The sequence below is a fragment of the Epinephelus moara genome, chromosome 18 (assembly GCF_006386435.1).
Source record: "Epinephelus moara isolate mb chromosome 18, YSFRI_EMoa_1.0, whole genome shotgun sequence".
Lineage (NCBI taxonomy): Eukaryota > Metazoa > Chordata > Actinopteri > Perciformes > Serranidae > Epinephelus > Epinephelus moara.
Window position 1 is genome coordinate 19,915,307 of NC_065523.1, and position 11,674 is coordinate 19,926,980.

The following is an 11,674-nucleotide window of genomic DNA, read 5'->3' on the forward strand; positions in this document are numbered from 1 at the left end:
ACATACATACATACATACATACATACTAACTGGACATACATACATACATACATACATACACACACACATACACATACATATGTAGATCCGATTACAGGCATTCATCAGTCAGTGGGCTAAATAAGTCCGACAGGCGGATGTGATATCTGCTGGCAGATCAGATGAAGGATGGCGGTCATGCCCTAATTGAGGGGTCAAACTGAAGTAGCTGTGTTATTTCAACCTCACTGACCCTGGCCGGTGGCCCCAGTCTCCCCGGTGGATTTCAGAGTGGATGGGGAGCTGAGACCAGCCGTGCAGTCGGTGTTTGTAGTGGGTGGCTTTGTTTGTCTTGCCAGGCTCAAAACCCTTCTCTGGTGACTGATGATCAGAGTCCTGGTTGCTGCTGGAGTCTGAAATAAGTAAAGCTAGAGTTACACCTTTAGCAAACACTCCATCGCCCAAAGTTCAGAAAAAAGGTGGATGAGACTGTTGCTGACACCAGCTAAAAGTTAAGAGCTAAAAACTCTCTCTCACACACATACAACCACACACATAGGTAAAAGTTGCCAGTTCCCAGACTCTATCTGCTCAAACAGATAGTCTCTGCCAGGATACGTCTCTTATCTATCTGATTCGTCAGCGGTAAAATCCCAGGGATCGCCTGCATCCTCTGATTGGATGTAACAGCCTATTTCCTCCCTTTTCCCCTTCATCACCAGATCACCACAAGCTAAGTTTGTACCAATTCATCCTCATTTGCCATCAACTGAAAAATGGCTGAGCCCAAAATATCCTGCAGCAAGAGAGCCCTAGGTTTCTTTTCTCTTATGGTGACTGACATGAAATCACATCTATCTGTTTGAGCAGATAGAAAAGAAAAAGGCATTTTAATGATGTTTAAAGGCTGTAAACACTGTTCTTCTCACTTGAACCTAAATGTGACTTCATTTTGATGAGATTTAAAGTAGCAAAGCGCTGACTTCCTCTCTGCAATTTCAAGCGTAAGAATGTATGAGTAAGAATTTCCAATTAGGGCTTTAAAGAGTGTTGATGTGATAGAGACCGGACAATGTAAGCAGCACCAAGGCCAGAAAACCTTTTTAAAGCTGCTGGCATAAACCTGTAAACACTAAGGAACCCCAGCTGTAAGCAGCCAGTCTAAACCTTGTTATCCCATAGTTAACCCTGTCATGAGGAATGGTCACACACCTAAATATTAAGACAGAGGGAGAGAAAAAGAAAAGAGGGAAATATCTCTCCATCTTTAGAAGGGGTTAATAGGTTCCCCTAAATGTCTGCGTTGTGCAAATATTGACAGTGTCTCCTACGTCTCATCTTAATGACCTGGTCCGTGCCTGATCTCTCCTCCGGTCATGTTGCCTAAAGAGCCCAAACAGCTGCTCTGCAGTCGCTTCACATCTGTCCTGAGCAAACCCAGACCAGCCTGATGTACTCAGACCCACATCGCTAATGATTACCCAGACTCCCCGCAGCAGAGATGGGAGATTTAGAGGTGCGTACAACTGCGAAAGTAAAGCTATACAAAGGCATGGATGCACATACCATTAGCTCATCATGAATCATTTGAGAACAATCTGACTTTAATGAGAAGTGTGTAACAATATCTTCCTCTATCATATCTCTTCAAAAGATAATTTCATTATAATGTCTGGGGAGGGACGTTATTTAATTATCTGAATAATGTAATCTCAATTCAATCACTATATTATTGGGTAACAACTCTAATTCAAAACATTTCGAGAAGTCAACATGAAATGTAAGATCGAGACAACGATACGTGAGGCTATCATGTAACTCAATCAGTTTCACATTCCACATAACAATTAGAAACTGTTATTGAAGTAATTAAAAGTTTGGAAAGTTTAGATGATCCACTCTTCGTTCGGGGCCCTTCAGTGAAATGATTTGTTGAAAACCACGCCTTTGCCCTGGAGAAGTTTCTCTCTGCAACAACACATTTTCTATTATGTAGCTTGTGTCAAACTAACAGTTAAGTGAGACAAGCCAGGTTAATTCAAACGTCTCTAAGAGCCTCTTATTCAATTCCACATTGATGGTGTCAGGCAGAGAAATTGCCCCGGGCCCGCAAAAGGCTGTGAACCCTATAAATGTGTTTTGGAAAAGTCTGAACTGGTGAGTGGATTGTTGTTAAGCAAGAAAACACTTAAACACTTACACCCAGGCGCACCCACTGCACAGCTGGCATGTACCTCATAACTGCCAAGTATATCTTTCTAAAATTATTTATAAAAGCATCAAAATACAGAAATAGCAATCAATGATTTTAAAAGAAAACTATGATGAGCTTGGTTGTTTATTCTTCTTCAAAAAAATAAAGGGCTTCAAAAGGAATTTGCATTCCTTGGATAGTTTAGAAAGCCTCAAGTGGCAGTGCCAAACAATGGAGATCATTAGCCATATCAGAAAGAGCACTGACTAATGAGCAAGTTAACCTTTTAACCTGCAGACACAGGGCTCCTGACTGGCCTGTGAAGTCAAGCATGAAGCCTTGTGTCACCTCCATCAAACAAGTCTGCATTTAGGAGAAGCATACATATGCATTTTAAGCAACACATTCTCAGTCTGACCTCGTCACATATCAACGTTTGGTCATGGACTTTGTTTTTCCTGGGTGTGTTGGTTGTTGACGTTCTGGGACACCGTGTCAAGCATTACCTGTTACATGCATTGTCTTCTTTCAAAATAAACTTCCATTTTCACAGGAAATTTAACGTGAACATACAGTCTCTTTCAAAATAAATGTGCTACGTCAGTACAACACTGCAAATTGACCTTTTTTTTCCTTCAACAACAAACACACATGGTTGGGTTTCGGCAACAAAAACACGTGGTTAGTTCTAGGAAAAAAGAACAAGATTTGGCTTTAGAATCTTACACCGCTCTCTTGGGTGAAAGTTGGTTTGTTGGACCCATCCTCAACCTCTCCCACCCACCTCAGTTGGACTCTCGCAGGCTAAACTTTCGTCCTTGTCCCAACGTGTTTCCCCGACACCGCCGGGCACTGTTAAACTGCCGCGTATCATGCCGAGGTGAAAGGACGCCTTTCTGACGACGCAAGTCACTGCCAAAGCACCGGATTTCGATGACTTTGAAGTGAGACCAGTCTCTTTTAAGAGCTTTAAAAACAATGCTTACAGTTTCCAAATAGTGAGTTGTGTGATAAAGAGAAGGGGTAGTTAAAACATGGATAGGCTTGGATGGATCACTGAAGGGGCCTACTGGGCACAGGGGCAGGGCCCCAAAGTGTCAGAGGCCCCATGGGCTTCACCTACAAAATTTCACATACTGACCAGGAAAAGAAGGAAGACATGCAAAATAACTTCAGAAAGAGGCAAAACAACCACAAAGAGAGACCAAAGTAGACACAAAATGACATCAGAGACGAGTTGCAAAACAACAACAAGAGGGAAAACCACCACTAAGACTGTTTGTCATGCTACTTAGAGAGGTGGTGGGGCCTTGTGCATGTCTGTGCCCAGGGGCTCATTGTGTCATAATCCATCCATGTGGGCAGACACCCACCTTTTGAAATCCCTTTCTTCCATCCATTAATACTCTCTGCTCCGTGAACTCTCAACATGCTTTTAAGCATTTTTGCAGAAGACGGTAAACTTGGCTGGAGATAAACTCTGCAAGTCTTCCTCCTCAGCTTGTTGCAGAGATTGATGGCTGTTAGAGCCTTGACCCTTTTGCTACCTGCATATGAAACAGGCCTAATCTGCATACCTTCCATTGATTCATCCAAGAAAAATAAGTCTGCCTCTTTGTGCACCGCACACACATGACTCAGTGCCCACATTATATATCGGTAATGTCCCCCATTAACCATTGTTAGTTAAGCCTTCATGCATTCATCTACTGGTTGAATAGGAATAACAGCAAAAATAAGAGATCTTTGACAAAAGTAACGAGGGCCTTTACAGCTCCACTGGCACCTTGAGTGTGCATATGCGCTATAATGAGACTTTTCCATCTGTGGCTGTCAAGGTGTCAAGGAGCCTTTTGAAAACTCCAGAGTTCGCACCATGTTCGTTTTGTCAACACTAAACTTCTGGGTCATAAAAAGCAGGATTCATAGGAGGAAGCTCTGGGTTAGCCAGAGGTAAGATGAGGATTTGTTCGCCACAAAGCCTGTGGTGGAGCACAGTGGTCAAGTACCGGCCTCAAAGCTGTACATCATCCCAGTGAAGCAAAACAGGTGAGCAGTTAATAAGTCATCATGGGTCATGTTACACACACACATTCAGCAACAAAAGAAATCATCGCAGAGGATGCACTTGAAAAAGAGTGTATGCATACACAGTGAATTACACACGATAAACACATAAAGAACAGCACAGTGCTGCTAAACATATCGATGCAAGCAGTCATTTCTTATCCCTGTGCCACCTCAATTAGAGAGGTCCATTGATTCTCGATGTTCGATAGGACTATGCAAGGACAGGACTGTATGTCACACGTTCCTACTTCTGCCCCCTATTTCCCACGAGCACAATAGGCATCATAAATCTGATCTGGCCATAAAACTCTGCCCTCAGCTGAGATAAACACTGTCACTAGCACATTCCTTTGCACACAGACTGTTTAAAACCTTATCTTTATCATGACTATTGTGAATATTACCTAAACATGCATTCATAAATGTTAGCTGCACGCTGTACCTTACATGTAAACACAAATACACCAGTTGTGTGTGGCTACTGCGCAGCCAGATGTTCAGACCACAGCAGCCTCACGCTAAGCCTGTGAGCGTTCACATGTCCTACTCAACCGCTACTAAAGATGAGTGGTGAGTGGAGCTGACCAACCCTGACGGCTGTGGCTCACCAAAGTCTGTTTGATCTTGGCGCAGCCTGCTAAAAACACCGAAAGGCAGGATGTTGCAGGATGCTTGTTGTGGGCAACATGAAGTTAATTTCGACACTCAGTGACACGGTGACACGCTGCAGCAGAAATGTTCCCACTGAGGCTTGTTGCTGTAAACACACCTGGATGGTAAACTGTTGCCAGTACTTTCTGAGTTTATCCTATGATTTTGGAAATGTTTTATCATTGAAAGCAATGTGTAAATCCCTACAGAGGGCTGTTTTATATTTAGTTAAGTCACCAAAACTTAAGAAAATAACTCACCTTAAATCTTAGTTTAAAACATGTACATACAAGCAGGATTTTGTGGCATCACTACTATTTTGAAGGCCTGCTCAGGTCCTATATTTACACAAGTGTAAACTGGAAATATGAAGACTTCAGTGCACATACACTGAGAATGGACTTCCGTGCTGTAGGAGACATTTTGTGTCCAGTTGTTAAACTTTTGAAATTAACAATATATGCACGATCATGGTTTCTGGACTTTTCAATAAGGGAGAAGAAGTAAATGTTATTCTAAGAAATCTTTAACAAGGTAATTAAAAGTTTTTGTAGAAGAAAAAACTATCTGACAAAAATTATTATTCCATTGAGAGTATTTTTTATTCAATTTTATTCTATTATTTATTCTTATGTCATAAATCATGTCTGGAGGGGATCATTTAGAAAATTAAGTTTACAATTTTTTTTTTCCTCATTGTTTTTATTGCAGTTTTTGTTTCCATACAGCAAAACAGTGTCTACAAAAACTAGACACACAACAAAACAAACACAAAACGTACACAGCAGCTCTTACATGAGAGACGAACATATGGCATAATACAAGAGGTGGTGGTTCAGTCTTACAGTACCCGAATGTCGTTCAAGTGCACAACAGTCCCTTCAACAGAATGGAGGAAAGGTCCAGTCCGATATAGTCCAGAAATGGGCGCCACACTCTGTAGAACTGATCTACGCTGTAATGTATGACGTTGGTAAGATATTCTAGAGGGATCAGTTCAAAAATTATTTTACGCCAACCACAGACAGAGGGAATCTTGTCACTGACCCACTGCAAGAGAATATTTTTCCTAGCTGCAAACGTTAGAATATTATACAATCTTTTGTTGACTGCTGTTTTTAGACGGTCACTTGGAAGACCTAGAATCAGGGACATGGGATCCATATCTATATTAATGTGAAAAATTCTCTCCATTTCACTTATAATTTCAACCCAATATCTTTGAAGTTTGTGACAAGACCAGAAACAATGAGTTAAAGTTCCCACATCAGTTTTACACTTGAGACACAAAGGGGAAAGAGAGCGGTTGAAGAGGTGCCTGCGGTGAGGAGATATATGTAATCTGTGTAGAATCTTAAATTGTGTTGCTCTTGTCCGAGTGCAAATTGAAATCCTTTTTGCAAGAGAGAGACCTCTTCATCTATGGTCACAGACAGCTCCTTCTCCCACACACCTCTGACCCCCTGCGCATCAGTAGTAGAAAAACCATTAAGTACATGGTAAAATGAGCTCAGAGACACTTTCAACTGTTGTTGAAACAAAATTTTCTCAACAGCAGATATTTCAGGGTGATCAATAAGGGTTGTGCTATGAATGATATAATGCCTTATTTGCAAAAAGCGAAAGAAATCTTGTTTAGACAATTTATAACTGTTAGTAAGTTGTTCAAATGACATAAGTTTATTATCTGAGAATAGGTCTCTGAGGCATTTAATATTCTTTTTAGACCATTGTTGAAAACCGGGGTCCGAAGAACCTGGGGGAAAAGCAGGATTATTTATTATTGGGGTAAAGATGGATGTTATATTTGATCTTCCCTCGAGACGGCAGACAAGCCGCCATGCTTTTAGAGTGTTGATTGTTACAGGATTTGTACAAAAGGTTTTAATTTCTTTAAAATTATTACAAAATAGTAGGTCACTTAGTTTGCACTTTGATAATGCTGTCTCAATATCCAACCAGATTGAAGTTTTACCCTTAACCCAGTCGTTTACAAATCTTAAATGGGCACAGAGTTGATAAATTTTAATATTAGGTAAGTCCAAGCCACCCATTGAACTTGGTAGATCTAATACTGCCATCTTAAGCCTAGGTCTACGCTTGTTCCAAATAAAAGAGCTGAGCCATCCATTTATGTCCTTCAATACCCTTTTAGAAAACAAAATAGGGATCATTTGGATAGGATACAATAACCTGGGCAACACATTCATTTTGACCAGGGCAATGCGTCCCAACCAGGAAACAGGAAGTGACGTCCATCGCTCTAGGTCCTGTTTAATTTTACAAAATAAGGGTGCAAAGTTGGCTTTGTATAGTTAATCGAAGGAAGGGGTGATGAAGATTCCCAAGTACACAAACCCACTGGGAGACCATTTGAAAGGAAAGGAAGGAACAGTAGTTGGTATTGTTGAAAAAGTACCAAGAGGCATGGCCTCTGATTTAGCCAAATTGATTTTACAGCCAGAGAAACAACTAAATCTGTCAATCACATCAATAAGACTTGGTACGGATGTTTCAGGGTCAGTCAAAAGGATTAAAACATCATCCGCGTATAAGTTAATTTTATGACACAGCTGTCCGATCTCTAAACTACGTATTGTGGATGTCACCCTTATGGCCTCAGCAAGTGGTTCTATGGCCAAAGCGAATAGGAGGGGCGATAAAGGGCAACCCTGCATCACCCCTCTGTAAGTGTTGAAGTATTCAGACCTGAATCCATTAGTCAGGACTGCTGCCTGTGGACTAGTATAGATAATTTTTACCCATTTTATAAAGTTCTCCCCCAAACCAAATTTACCCAGTGTATACAGTAAGTAAGACCATTCAATTCGGTCAAATGCTTTCTCTGCATCGAGAGAAAGCACCAGACCGTTAATAGATTTTTGTTCAAAAGCTAGGATGGCGTTCAACAAACGTCTAATATTGGTGGCTGAATTCCGACCCCTTATAAAACCTGTCTGGTCCCCCTTTATCAGAACTGGTAAGAGATTTTCTAAACGAGAGGCCAAGATTTTAGAAAGCAGCTTCCTATCCACATTTAAGAGGGCTATGGGCCTGTAGGATCCGCAAAAATCAGGACATTTCCCTTTCTTTAGAATTAAGGAAATATTGGCCTCCCTCAGTGTCTGTGGGAATTCTCCTGTAGAGAAGGAATGGTTGAACATATCAAGAAGAGGTTCTACAAGAATATTTTGAAACTGTTTATAAAATTCACAACAGAAGCCGTCAGGTCCTGGTGACTTTCCGTTTTGTAATGTTTTAATAGCTTTGATCACTTCAGTTTTAGTTATGGGACTATTAAGGGCAGACTTCTGCTCTTCTGACAAATTTGGCAAGTCAAACTGAGCAAAGAAATTGTGCATTAGTTGCTCCCCCTCTGGAGCTTGTTCGGAAGAGTACAGATTTTTGTAAAAATTCTTAAAACAGTTATTTATCAGTTTATTTTCGTGTACTTTGTGGCCTTCTTCATCAGATACAGCTGCGATGATGTTAGATTCTGCACGCTTCTTAACGTAGTACGCCAGACATTTACCCGCTTTATCTCCATGCTCATAAAACCTCTGTCTAGTGTACTTCATTTTCTTCTCTGCATCTCTAGTAAGAAGGCAGTTCAGCGCTGATCTGAGTGTGGCGATTTCTTGCCACAATGGTGGTGACGGAGAGGCAATATATGCTTTTTCTTTATCCATCAATTCACTCTCTAAAGATTTTTGTTTCTCCAGTCTTTGGCGCTTCTTTGTTGCAGAGTACGAAATGATTAACCCTCTCGCATAAGCTTTGCATGTTTCCCATAAAACGGAGGCATTACTGGCTGATGAAGTGTTGATTTTCAGAAATGCTTTAAGTTCAGTAGAGAAGTTGGAGATAAATTCCTCATCTTTAAGAATAATGGTATTGAGTCTCCAGTGACGGGACTGATGAAGTGCTGTTTTAAGATTAAGGTCCATAATTACTCTAGCGTGATCTGAGATAATTATACTGGTTATGTCACATGATAAAACTGAACACAAATCAGTTTTTGGCAGGAAAAAGTAATCAATTCTGGTTTGGCACTTATGCGGAGCCGAGAAAAATGTATATTGTTTATCAGAGGGGTGGGTATACCTCCAAGCATCAATAAGCCCAAACTCTTTACATAGAGCATGGAGCGTGTTGGCCTGAGGAGAGGGGGGTGCAGTACTATGTGGAAATTTGTCAATAAGCGGATTTAATATTAAGTTAAGATCCCCACCAACAATAACGGTGGAGTTAGAAAGGAATGGAGCTAAGTCCAGAAACATTTTGGTAAGGAAGGTGGTTGGGTGGGCAGGTGGAAAGTACACATTCATCATTACAATATTTTGACCTTGCAAAGTTCCCTTGATTATCACATAGCGACCCTTCAGATCTTTAACACAGTCAGATATTATAAAAGATAGGTTTTTCCTAATCAACACTGCCACTCCCCTGCTTCTTGATGTAAAGGATGAGAAAAATACTTGTCCGAATGGCCCTTGTTGTAACTTTAAATGCTCTGTGTCATCAAGATGTGTCTCTTGTAACATAGCAACACCTATATCGTCCTTCTTTAGACATGTAAGTATTTTTCTCCTCTTAATAGGGCTGTGAACACCCCGTACATTCCAGGTGCATACTCGCAGCTTATTCATTATTAATATTATTCATGTATCATACAAAGCATATTGAGCCAAACGATTCACCACACTCTGAGTAAGAATAAAACAAGCAAATAAAGAAAGAAAAGTAAAGAGCTGTGTAACAAAACATTCAAAAAACAGTAATTTGGCAACAACCCTACTGAACATGTAGGGAAAAACCGATCTTCTCCTGCCTGCCGGTGAGAGCCGACAGGCGCAACATACGCTTAACTCACGCCTACTCATAGACAAAAACACAATCTGTCAAGCACACGATGAAGTGGGTCATTTCACCTGGTTAATTATAAACAGTAGGAAAGAAAAGGGACAGAGTCACACACGCCTGAATTTAGCAGGAACTCACTTTGCTTCATAAAGCACAGTCCAGGCACAATGTTAACTGAAAGGAATAGACCGGTGGTTACAGAAGTTTAGGGCAGCGATTCCACGTAAGTCGCAGCTGCCTCCGGTGTGTTAAATCTCTTCTCCTTGCCGTTGACAGACAGCGTCAGCGTAGCGGAATATAGAAGCGCATAATCCACATTCTTCCTCCTCAGACAACTCTTCACCTCGTCAAAAGCCTTGCGTTTCTTGGCCACCGCCGCCAAATAATCATTAAAGAAGGAAACTCTGATCCGGTCTGCTGGCTGGTTCGGCTCCGTAGCAAGGCGCCGGGCTGCGGCCATCACTCGTTGTTTATCAGCAAAGTTGTGAAGTTTCATGATGATGGGTCTGGCGCATTGGTTAGTGCCCAGCCTTGGTGCTAGGGAGCGGTGAGCGCGGTCCAACTTGATCTTCCCAGTTTTAGTTGTGAGATTGAGATAGGAGGGGAGCCATGTCTCCATGAAAGTAACTGCATCCTTTCCCTCCGTGCCCTCGGGTAGCCCGACCAGACGAAGGTTACATCTGCAGCTGCGGTTCTCTAAATCATCTATATGGTCCGCCATGTCGGTTATTTGTTTTTCGAGTTGTGCCACTTTAGCCTGCAACACATCCGTCGTGTCTTCCACGCCTGAGATCCGTGTCTCGGCATCACCAACCCGCGTTGCCAGAGCCTGCATCTGAGATGTTTGTTCGCGGATAGCAGCAAGCACAGTGTCAACTTTAGCATCCAGTGACTTTGTAATGTTGTTAGTTATCTTACTCAAAGCCGAAAGAATACTCGGGTCAACATCNGTGTCAACTTTAGCATCCAATGACTTTGTAATGTTGTTAGTTATCTTACTCAAAGCCAAAAGAATACTCGGGTCAACATCACTCCCAGTTTCCTCGGTCTCGGCAGTGGCTTCTACCTCGCTAACGTTAGCTTCATCGGGCTCCACCGCGGCAGGCTCCACAACTCCGCTAGCATGTACAGCCGAAGCTGTCTTTTTCTTAGGCTTGGTGTAAGGCATTTTCGAAAAATAGTCGTCCAGGCTCATTATAGAGCTACTCTCACGCGTATTTATAACGTTTCACCAGGTGAACAGCTACTCTCACGCGTATTTATAACGTTTCACCAGGTGAACACGTATTTTAGACGGATATTCAGAAAACCTCACCGGAGCTTAACAAGACAAGGTGTTCACGCTACGACGCCATCTTGCCCCCTCTAAATTTACAATTAATCTTAATCCCTCCGGAAACAGTACTGAAAAGGAAAAATATTCACAAGTCACTGCAGTGTTAAAATAAAATAAACCTTCATTCCAACCCAGTCTCACCCCCAACTCGTCAAATACCGATGCTTGGTCAGTGGCGTGCTGAGGAACTCTTAAGCGGCTACATGAGATGCACTGGGCGACAGCGTATTTAGATGCTCTGAGGAAGTGCTGCAGTGTGAAGAGTGACAAAATCCACATAGGGCAGGCGGGTGGAGAGATGAATATGTCAGACAAACTACGGACTTTCACCCAGGAGATCACTGTTTGTGTCACATGTGAAACCAAAAGTCAATCAAGTTATTTTGGTTATAATGTAACGTGCTGGTATGTGTAGCATACTATGCTAGTGACGTATGTAATGTGAGGTTACATTACATTGTGTTAGTAACAAAGGCAGTTACTTTAGGACAATACATGATGTTTTTTTCTAAACCTAACCACATACTTTTGCAGCCTAAACCTAAGGAAGTAAAGCTAAAAACATTTCCTGTGAAAACAGA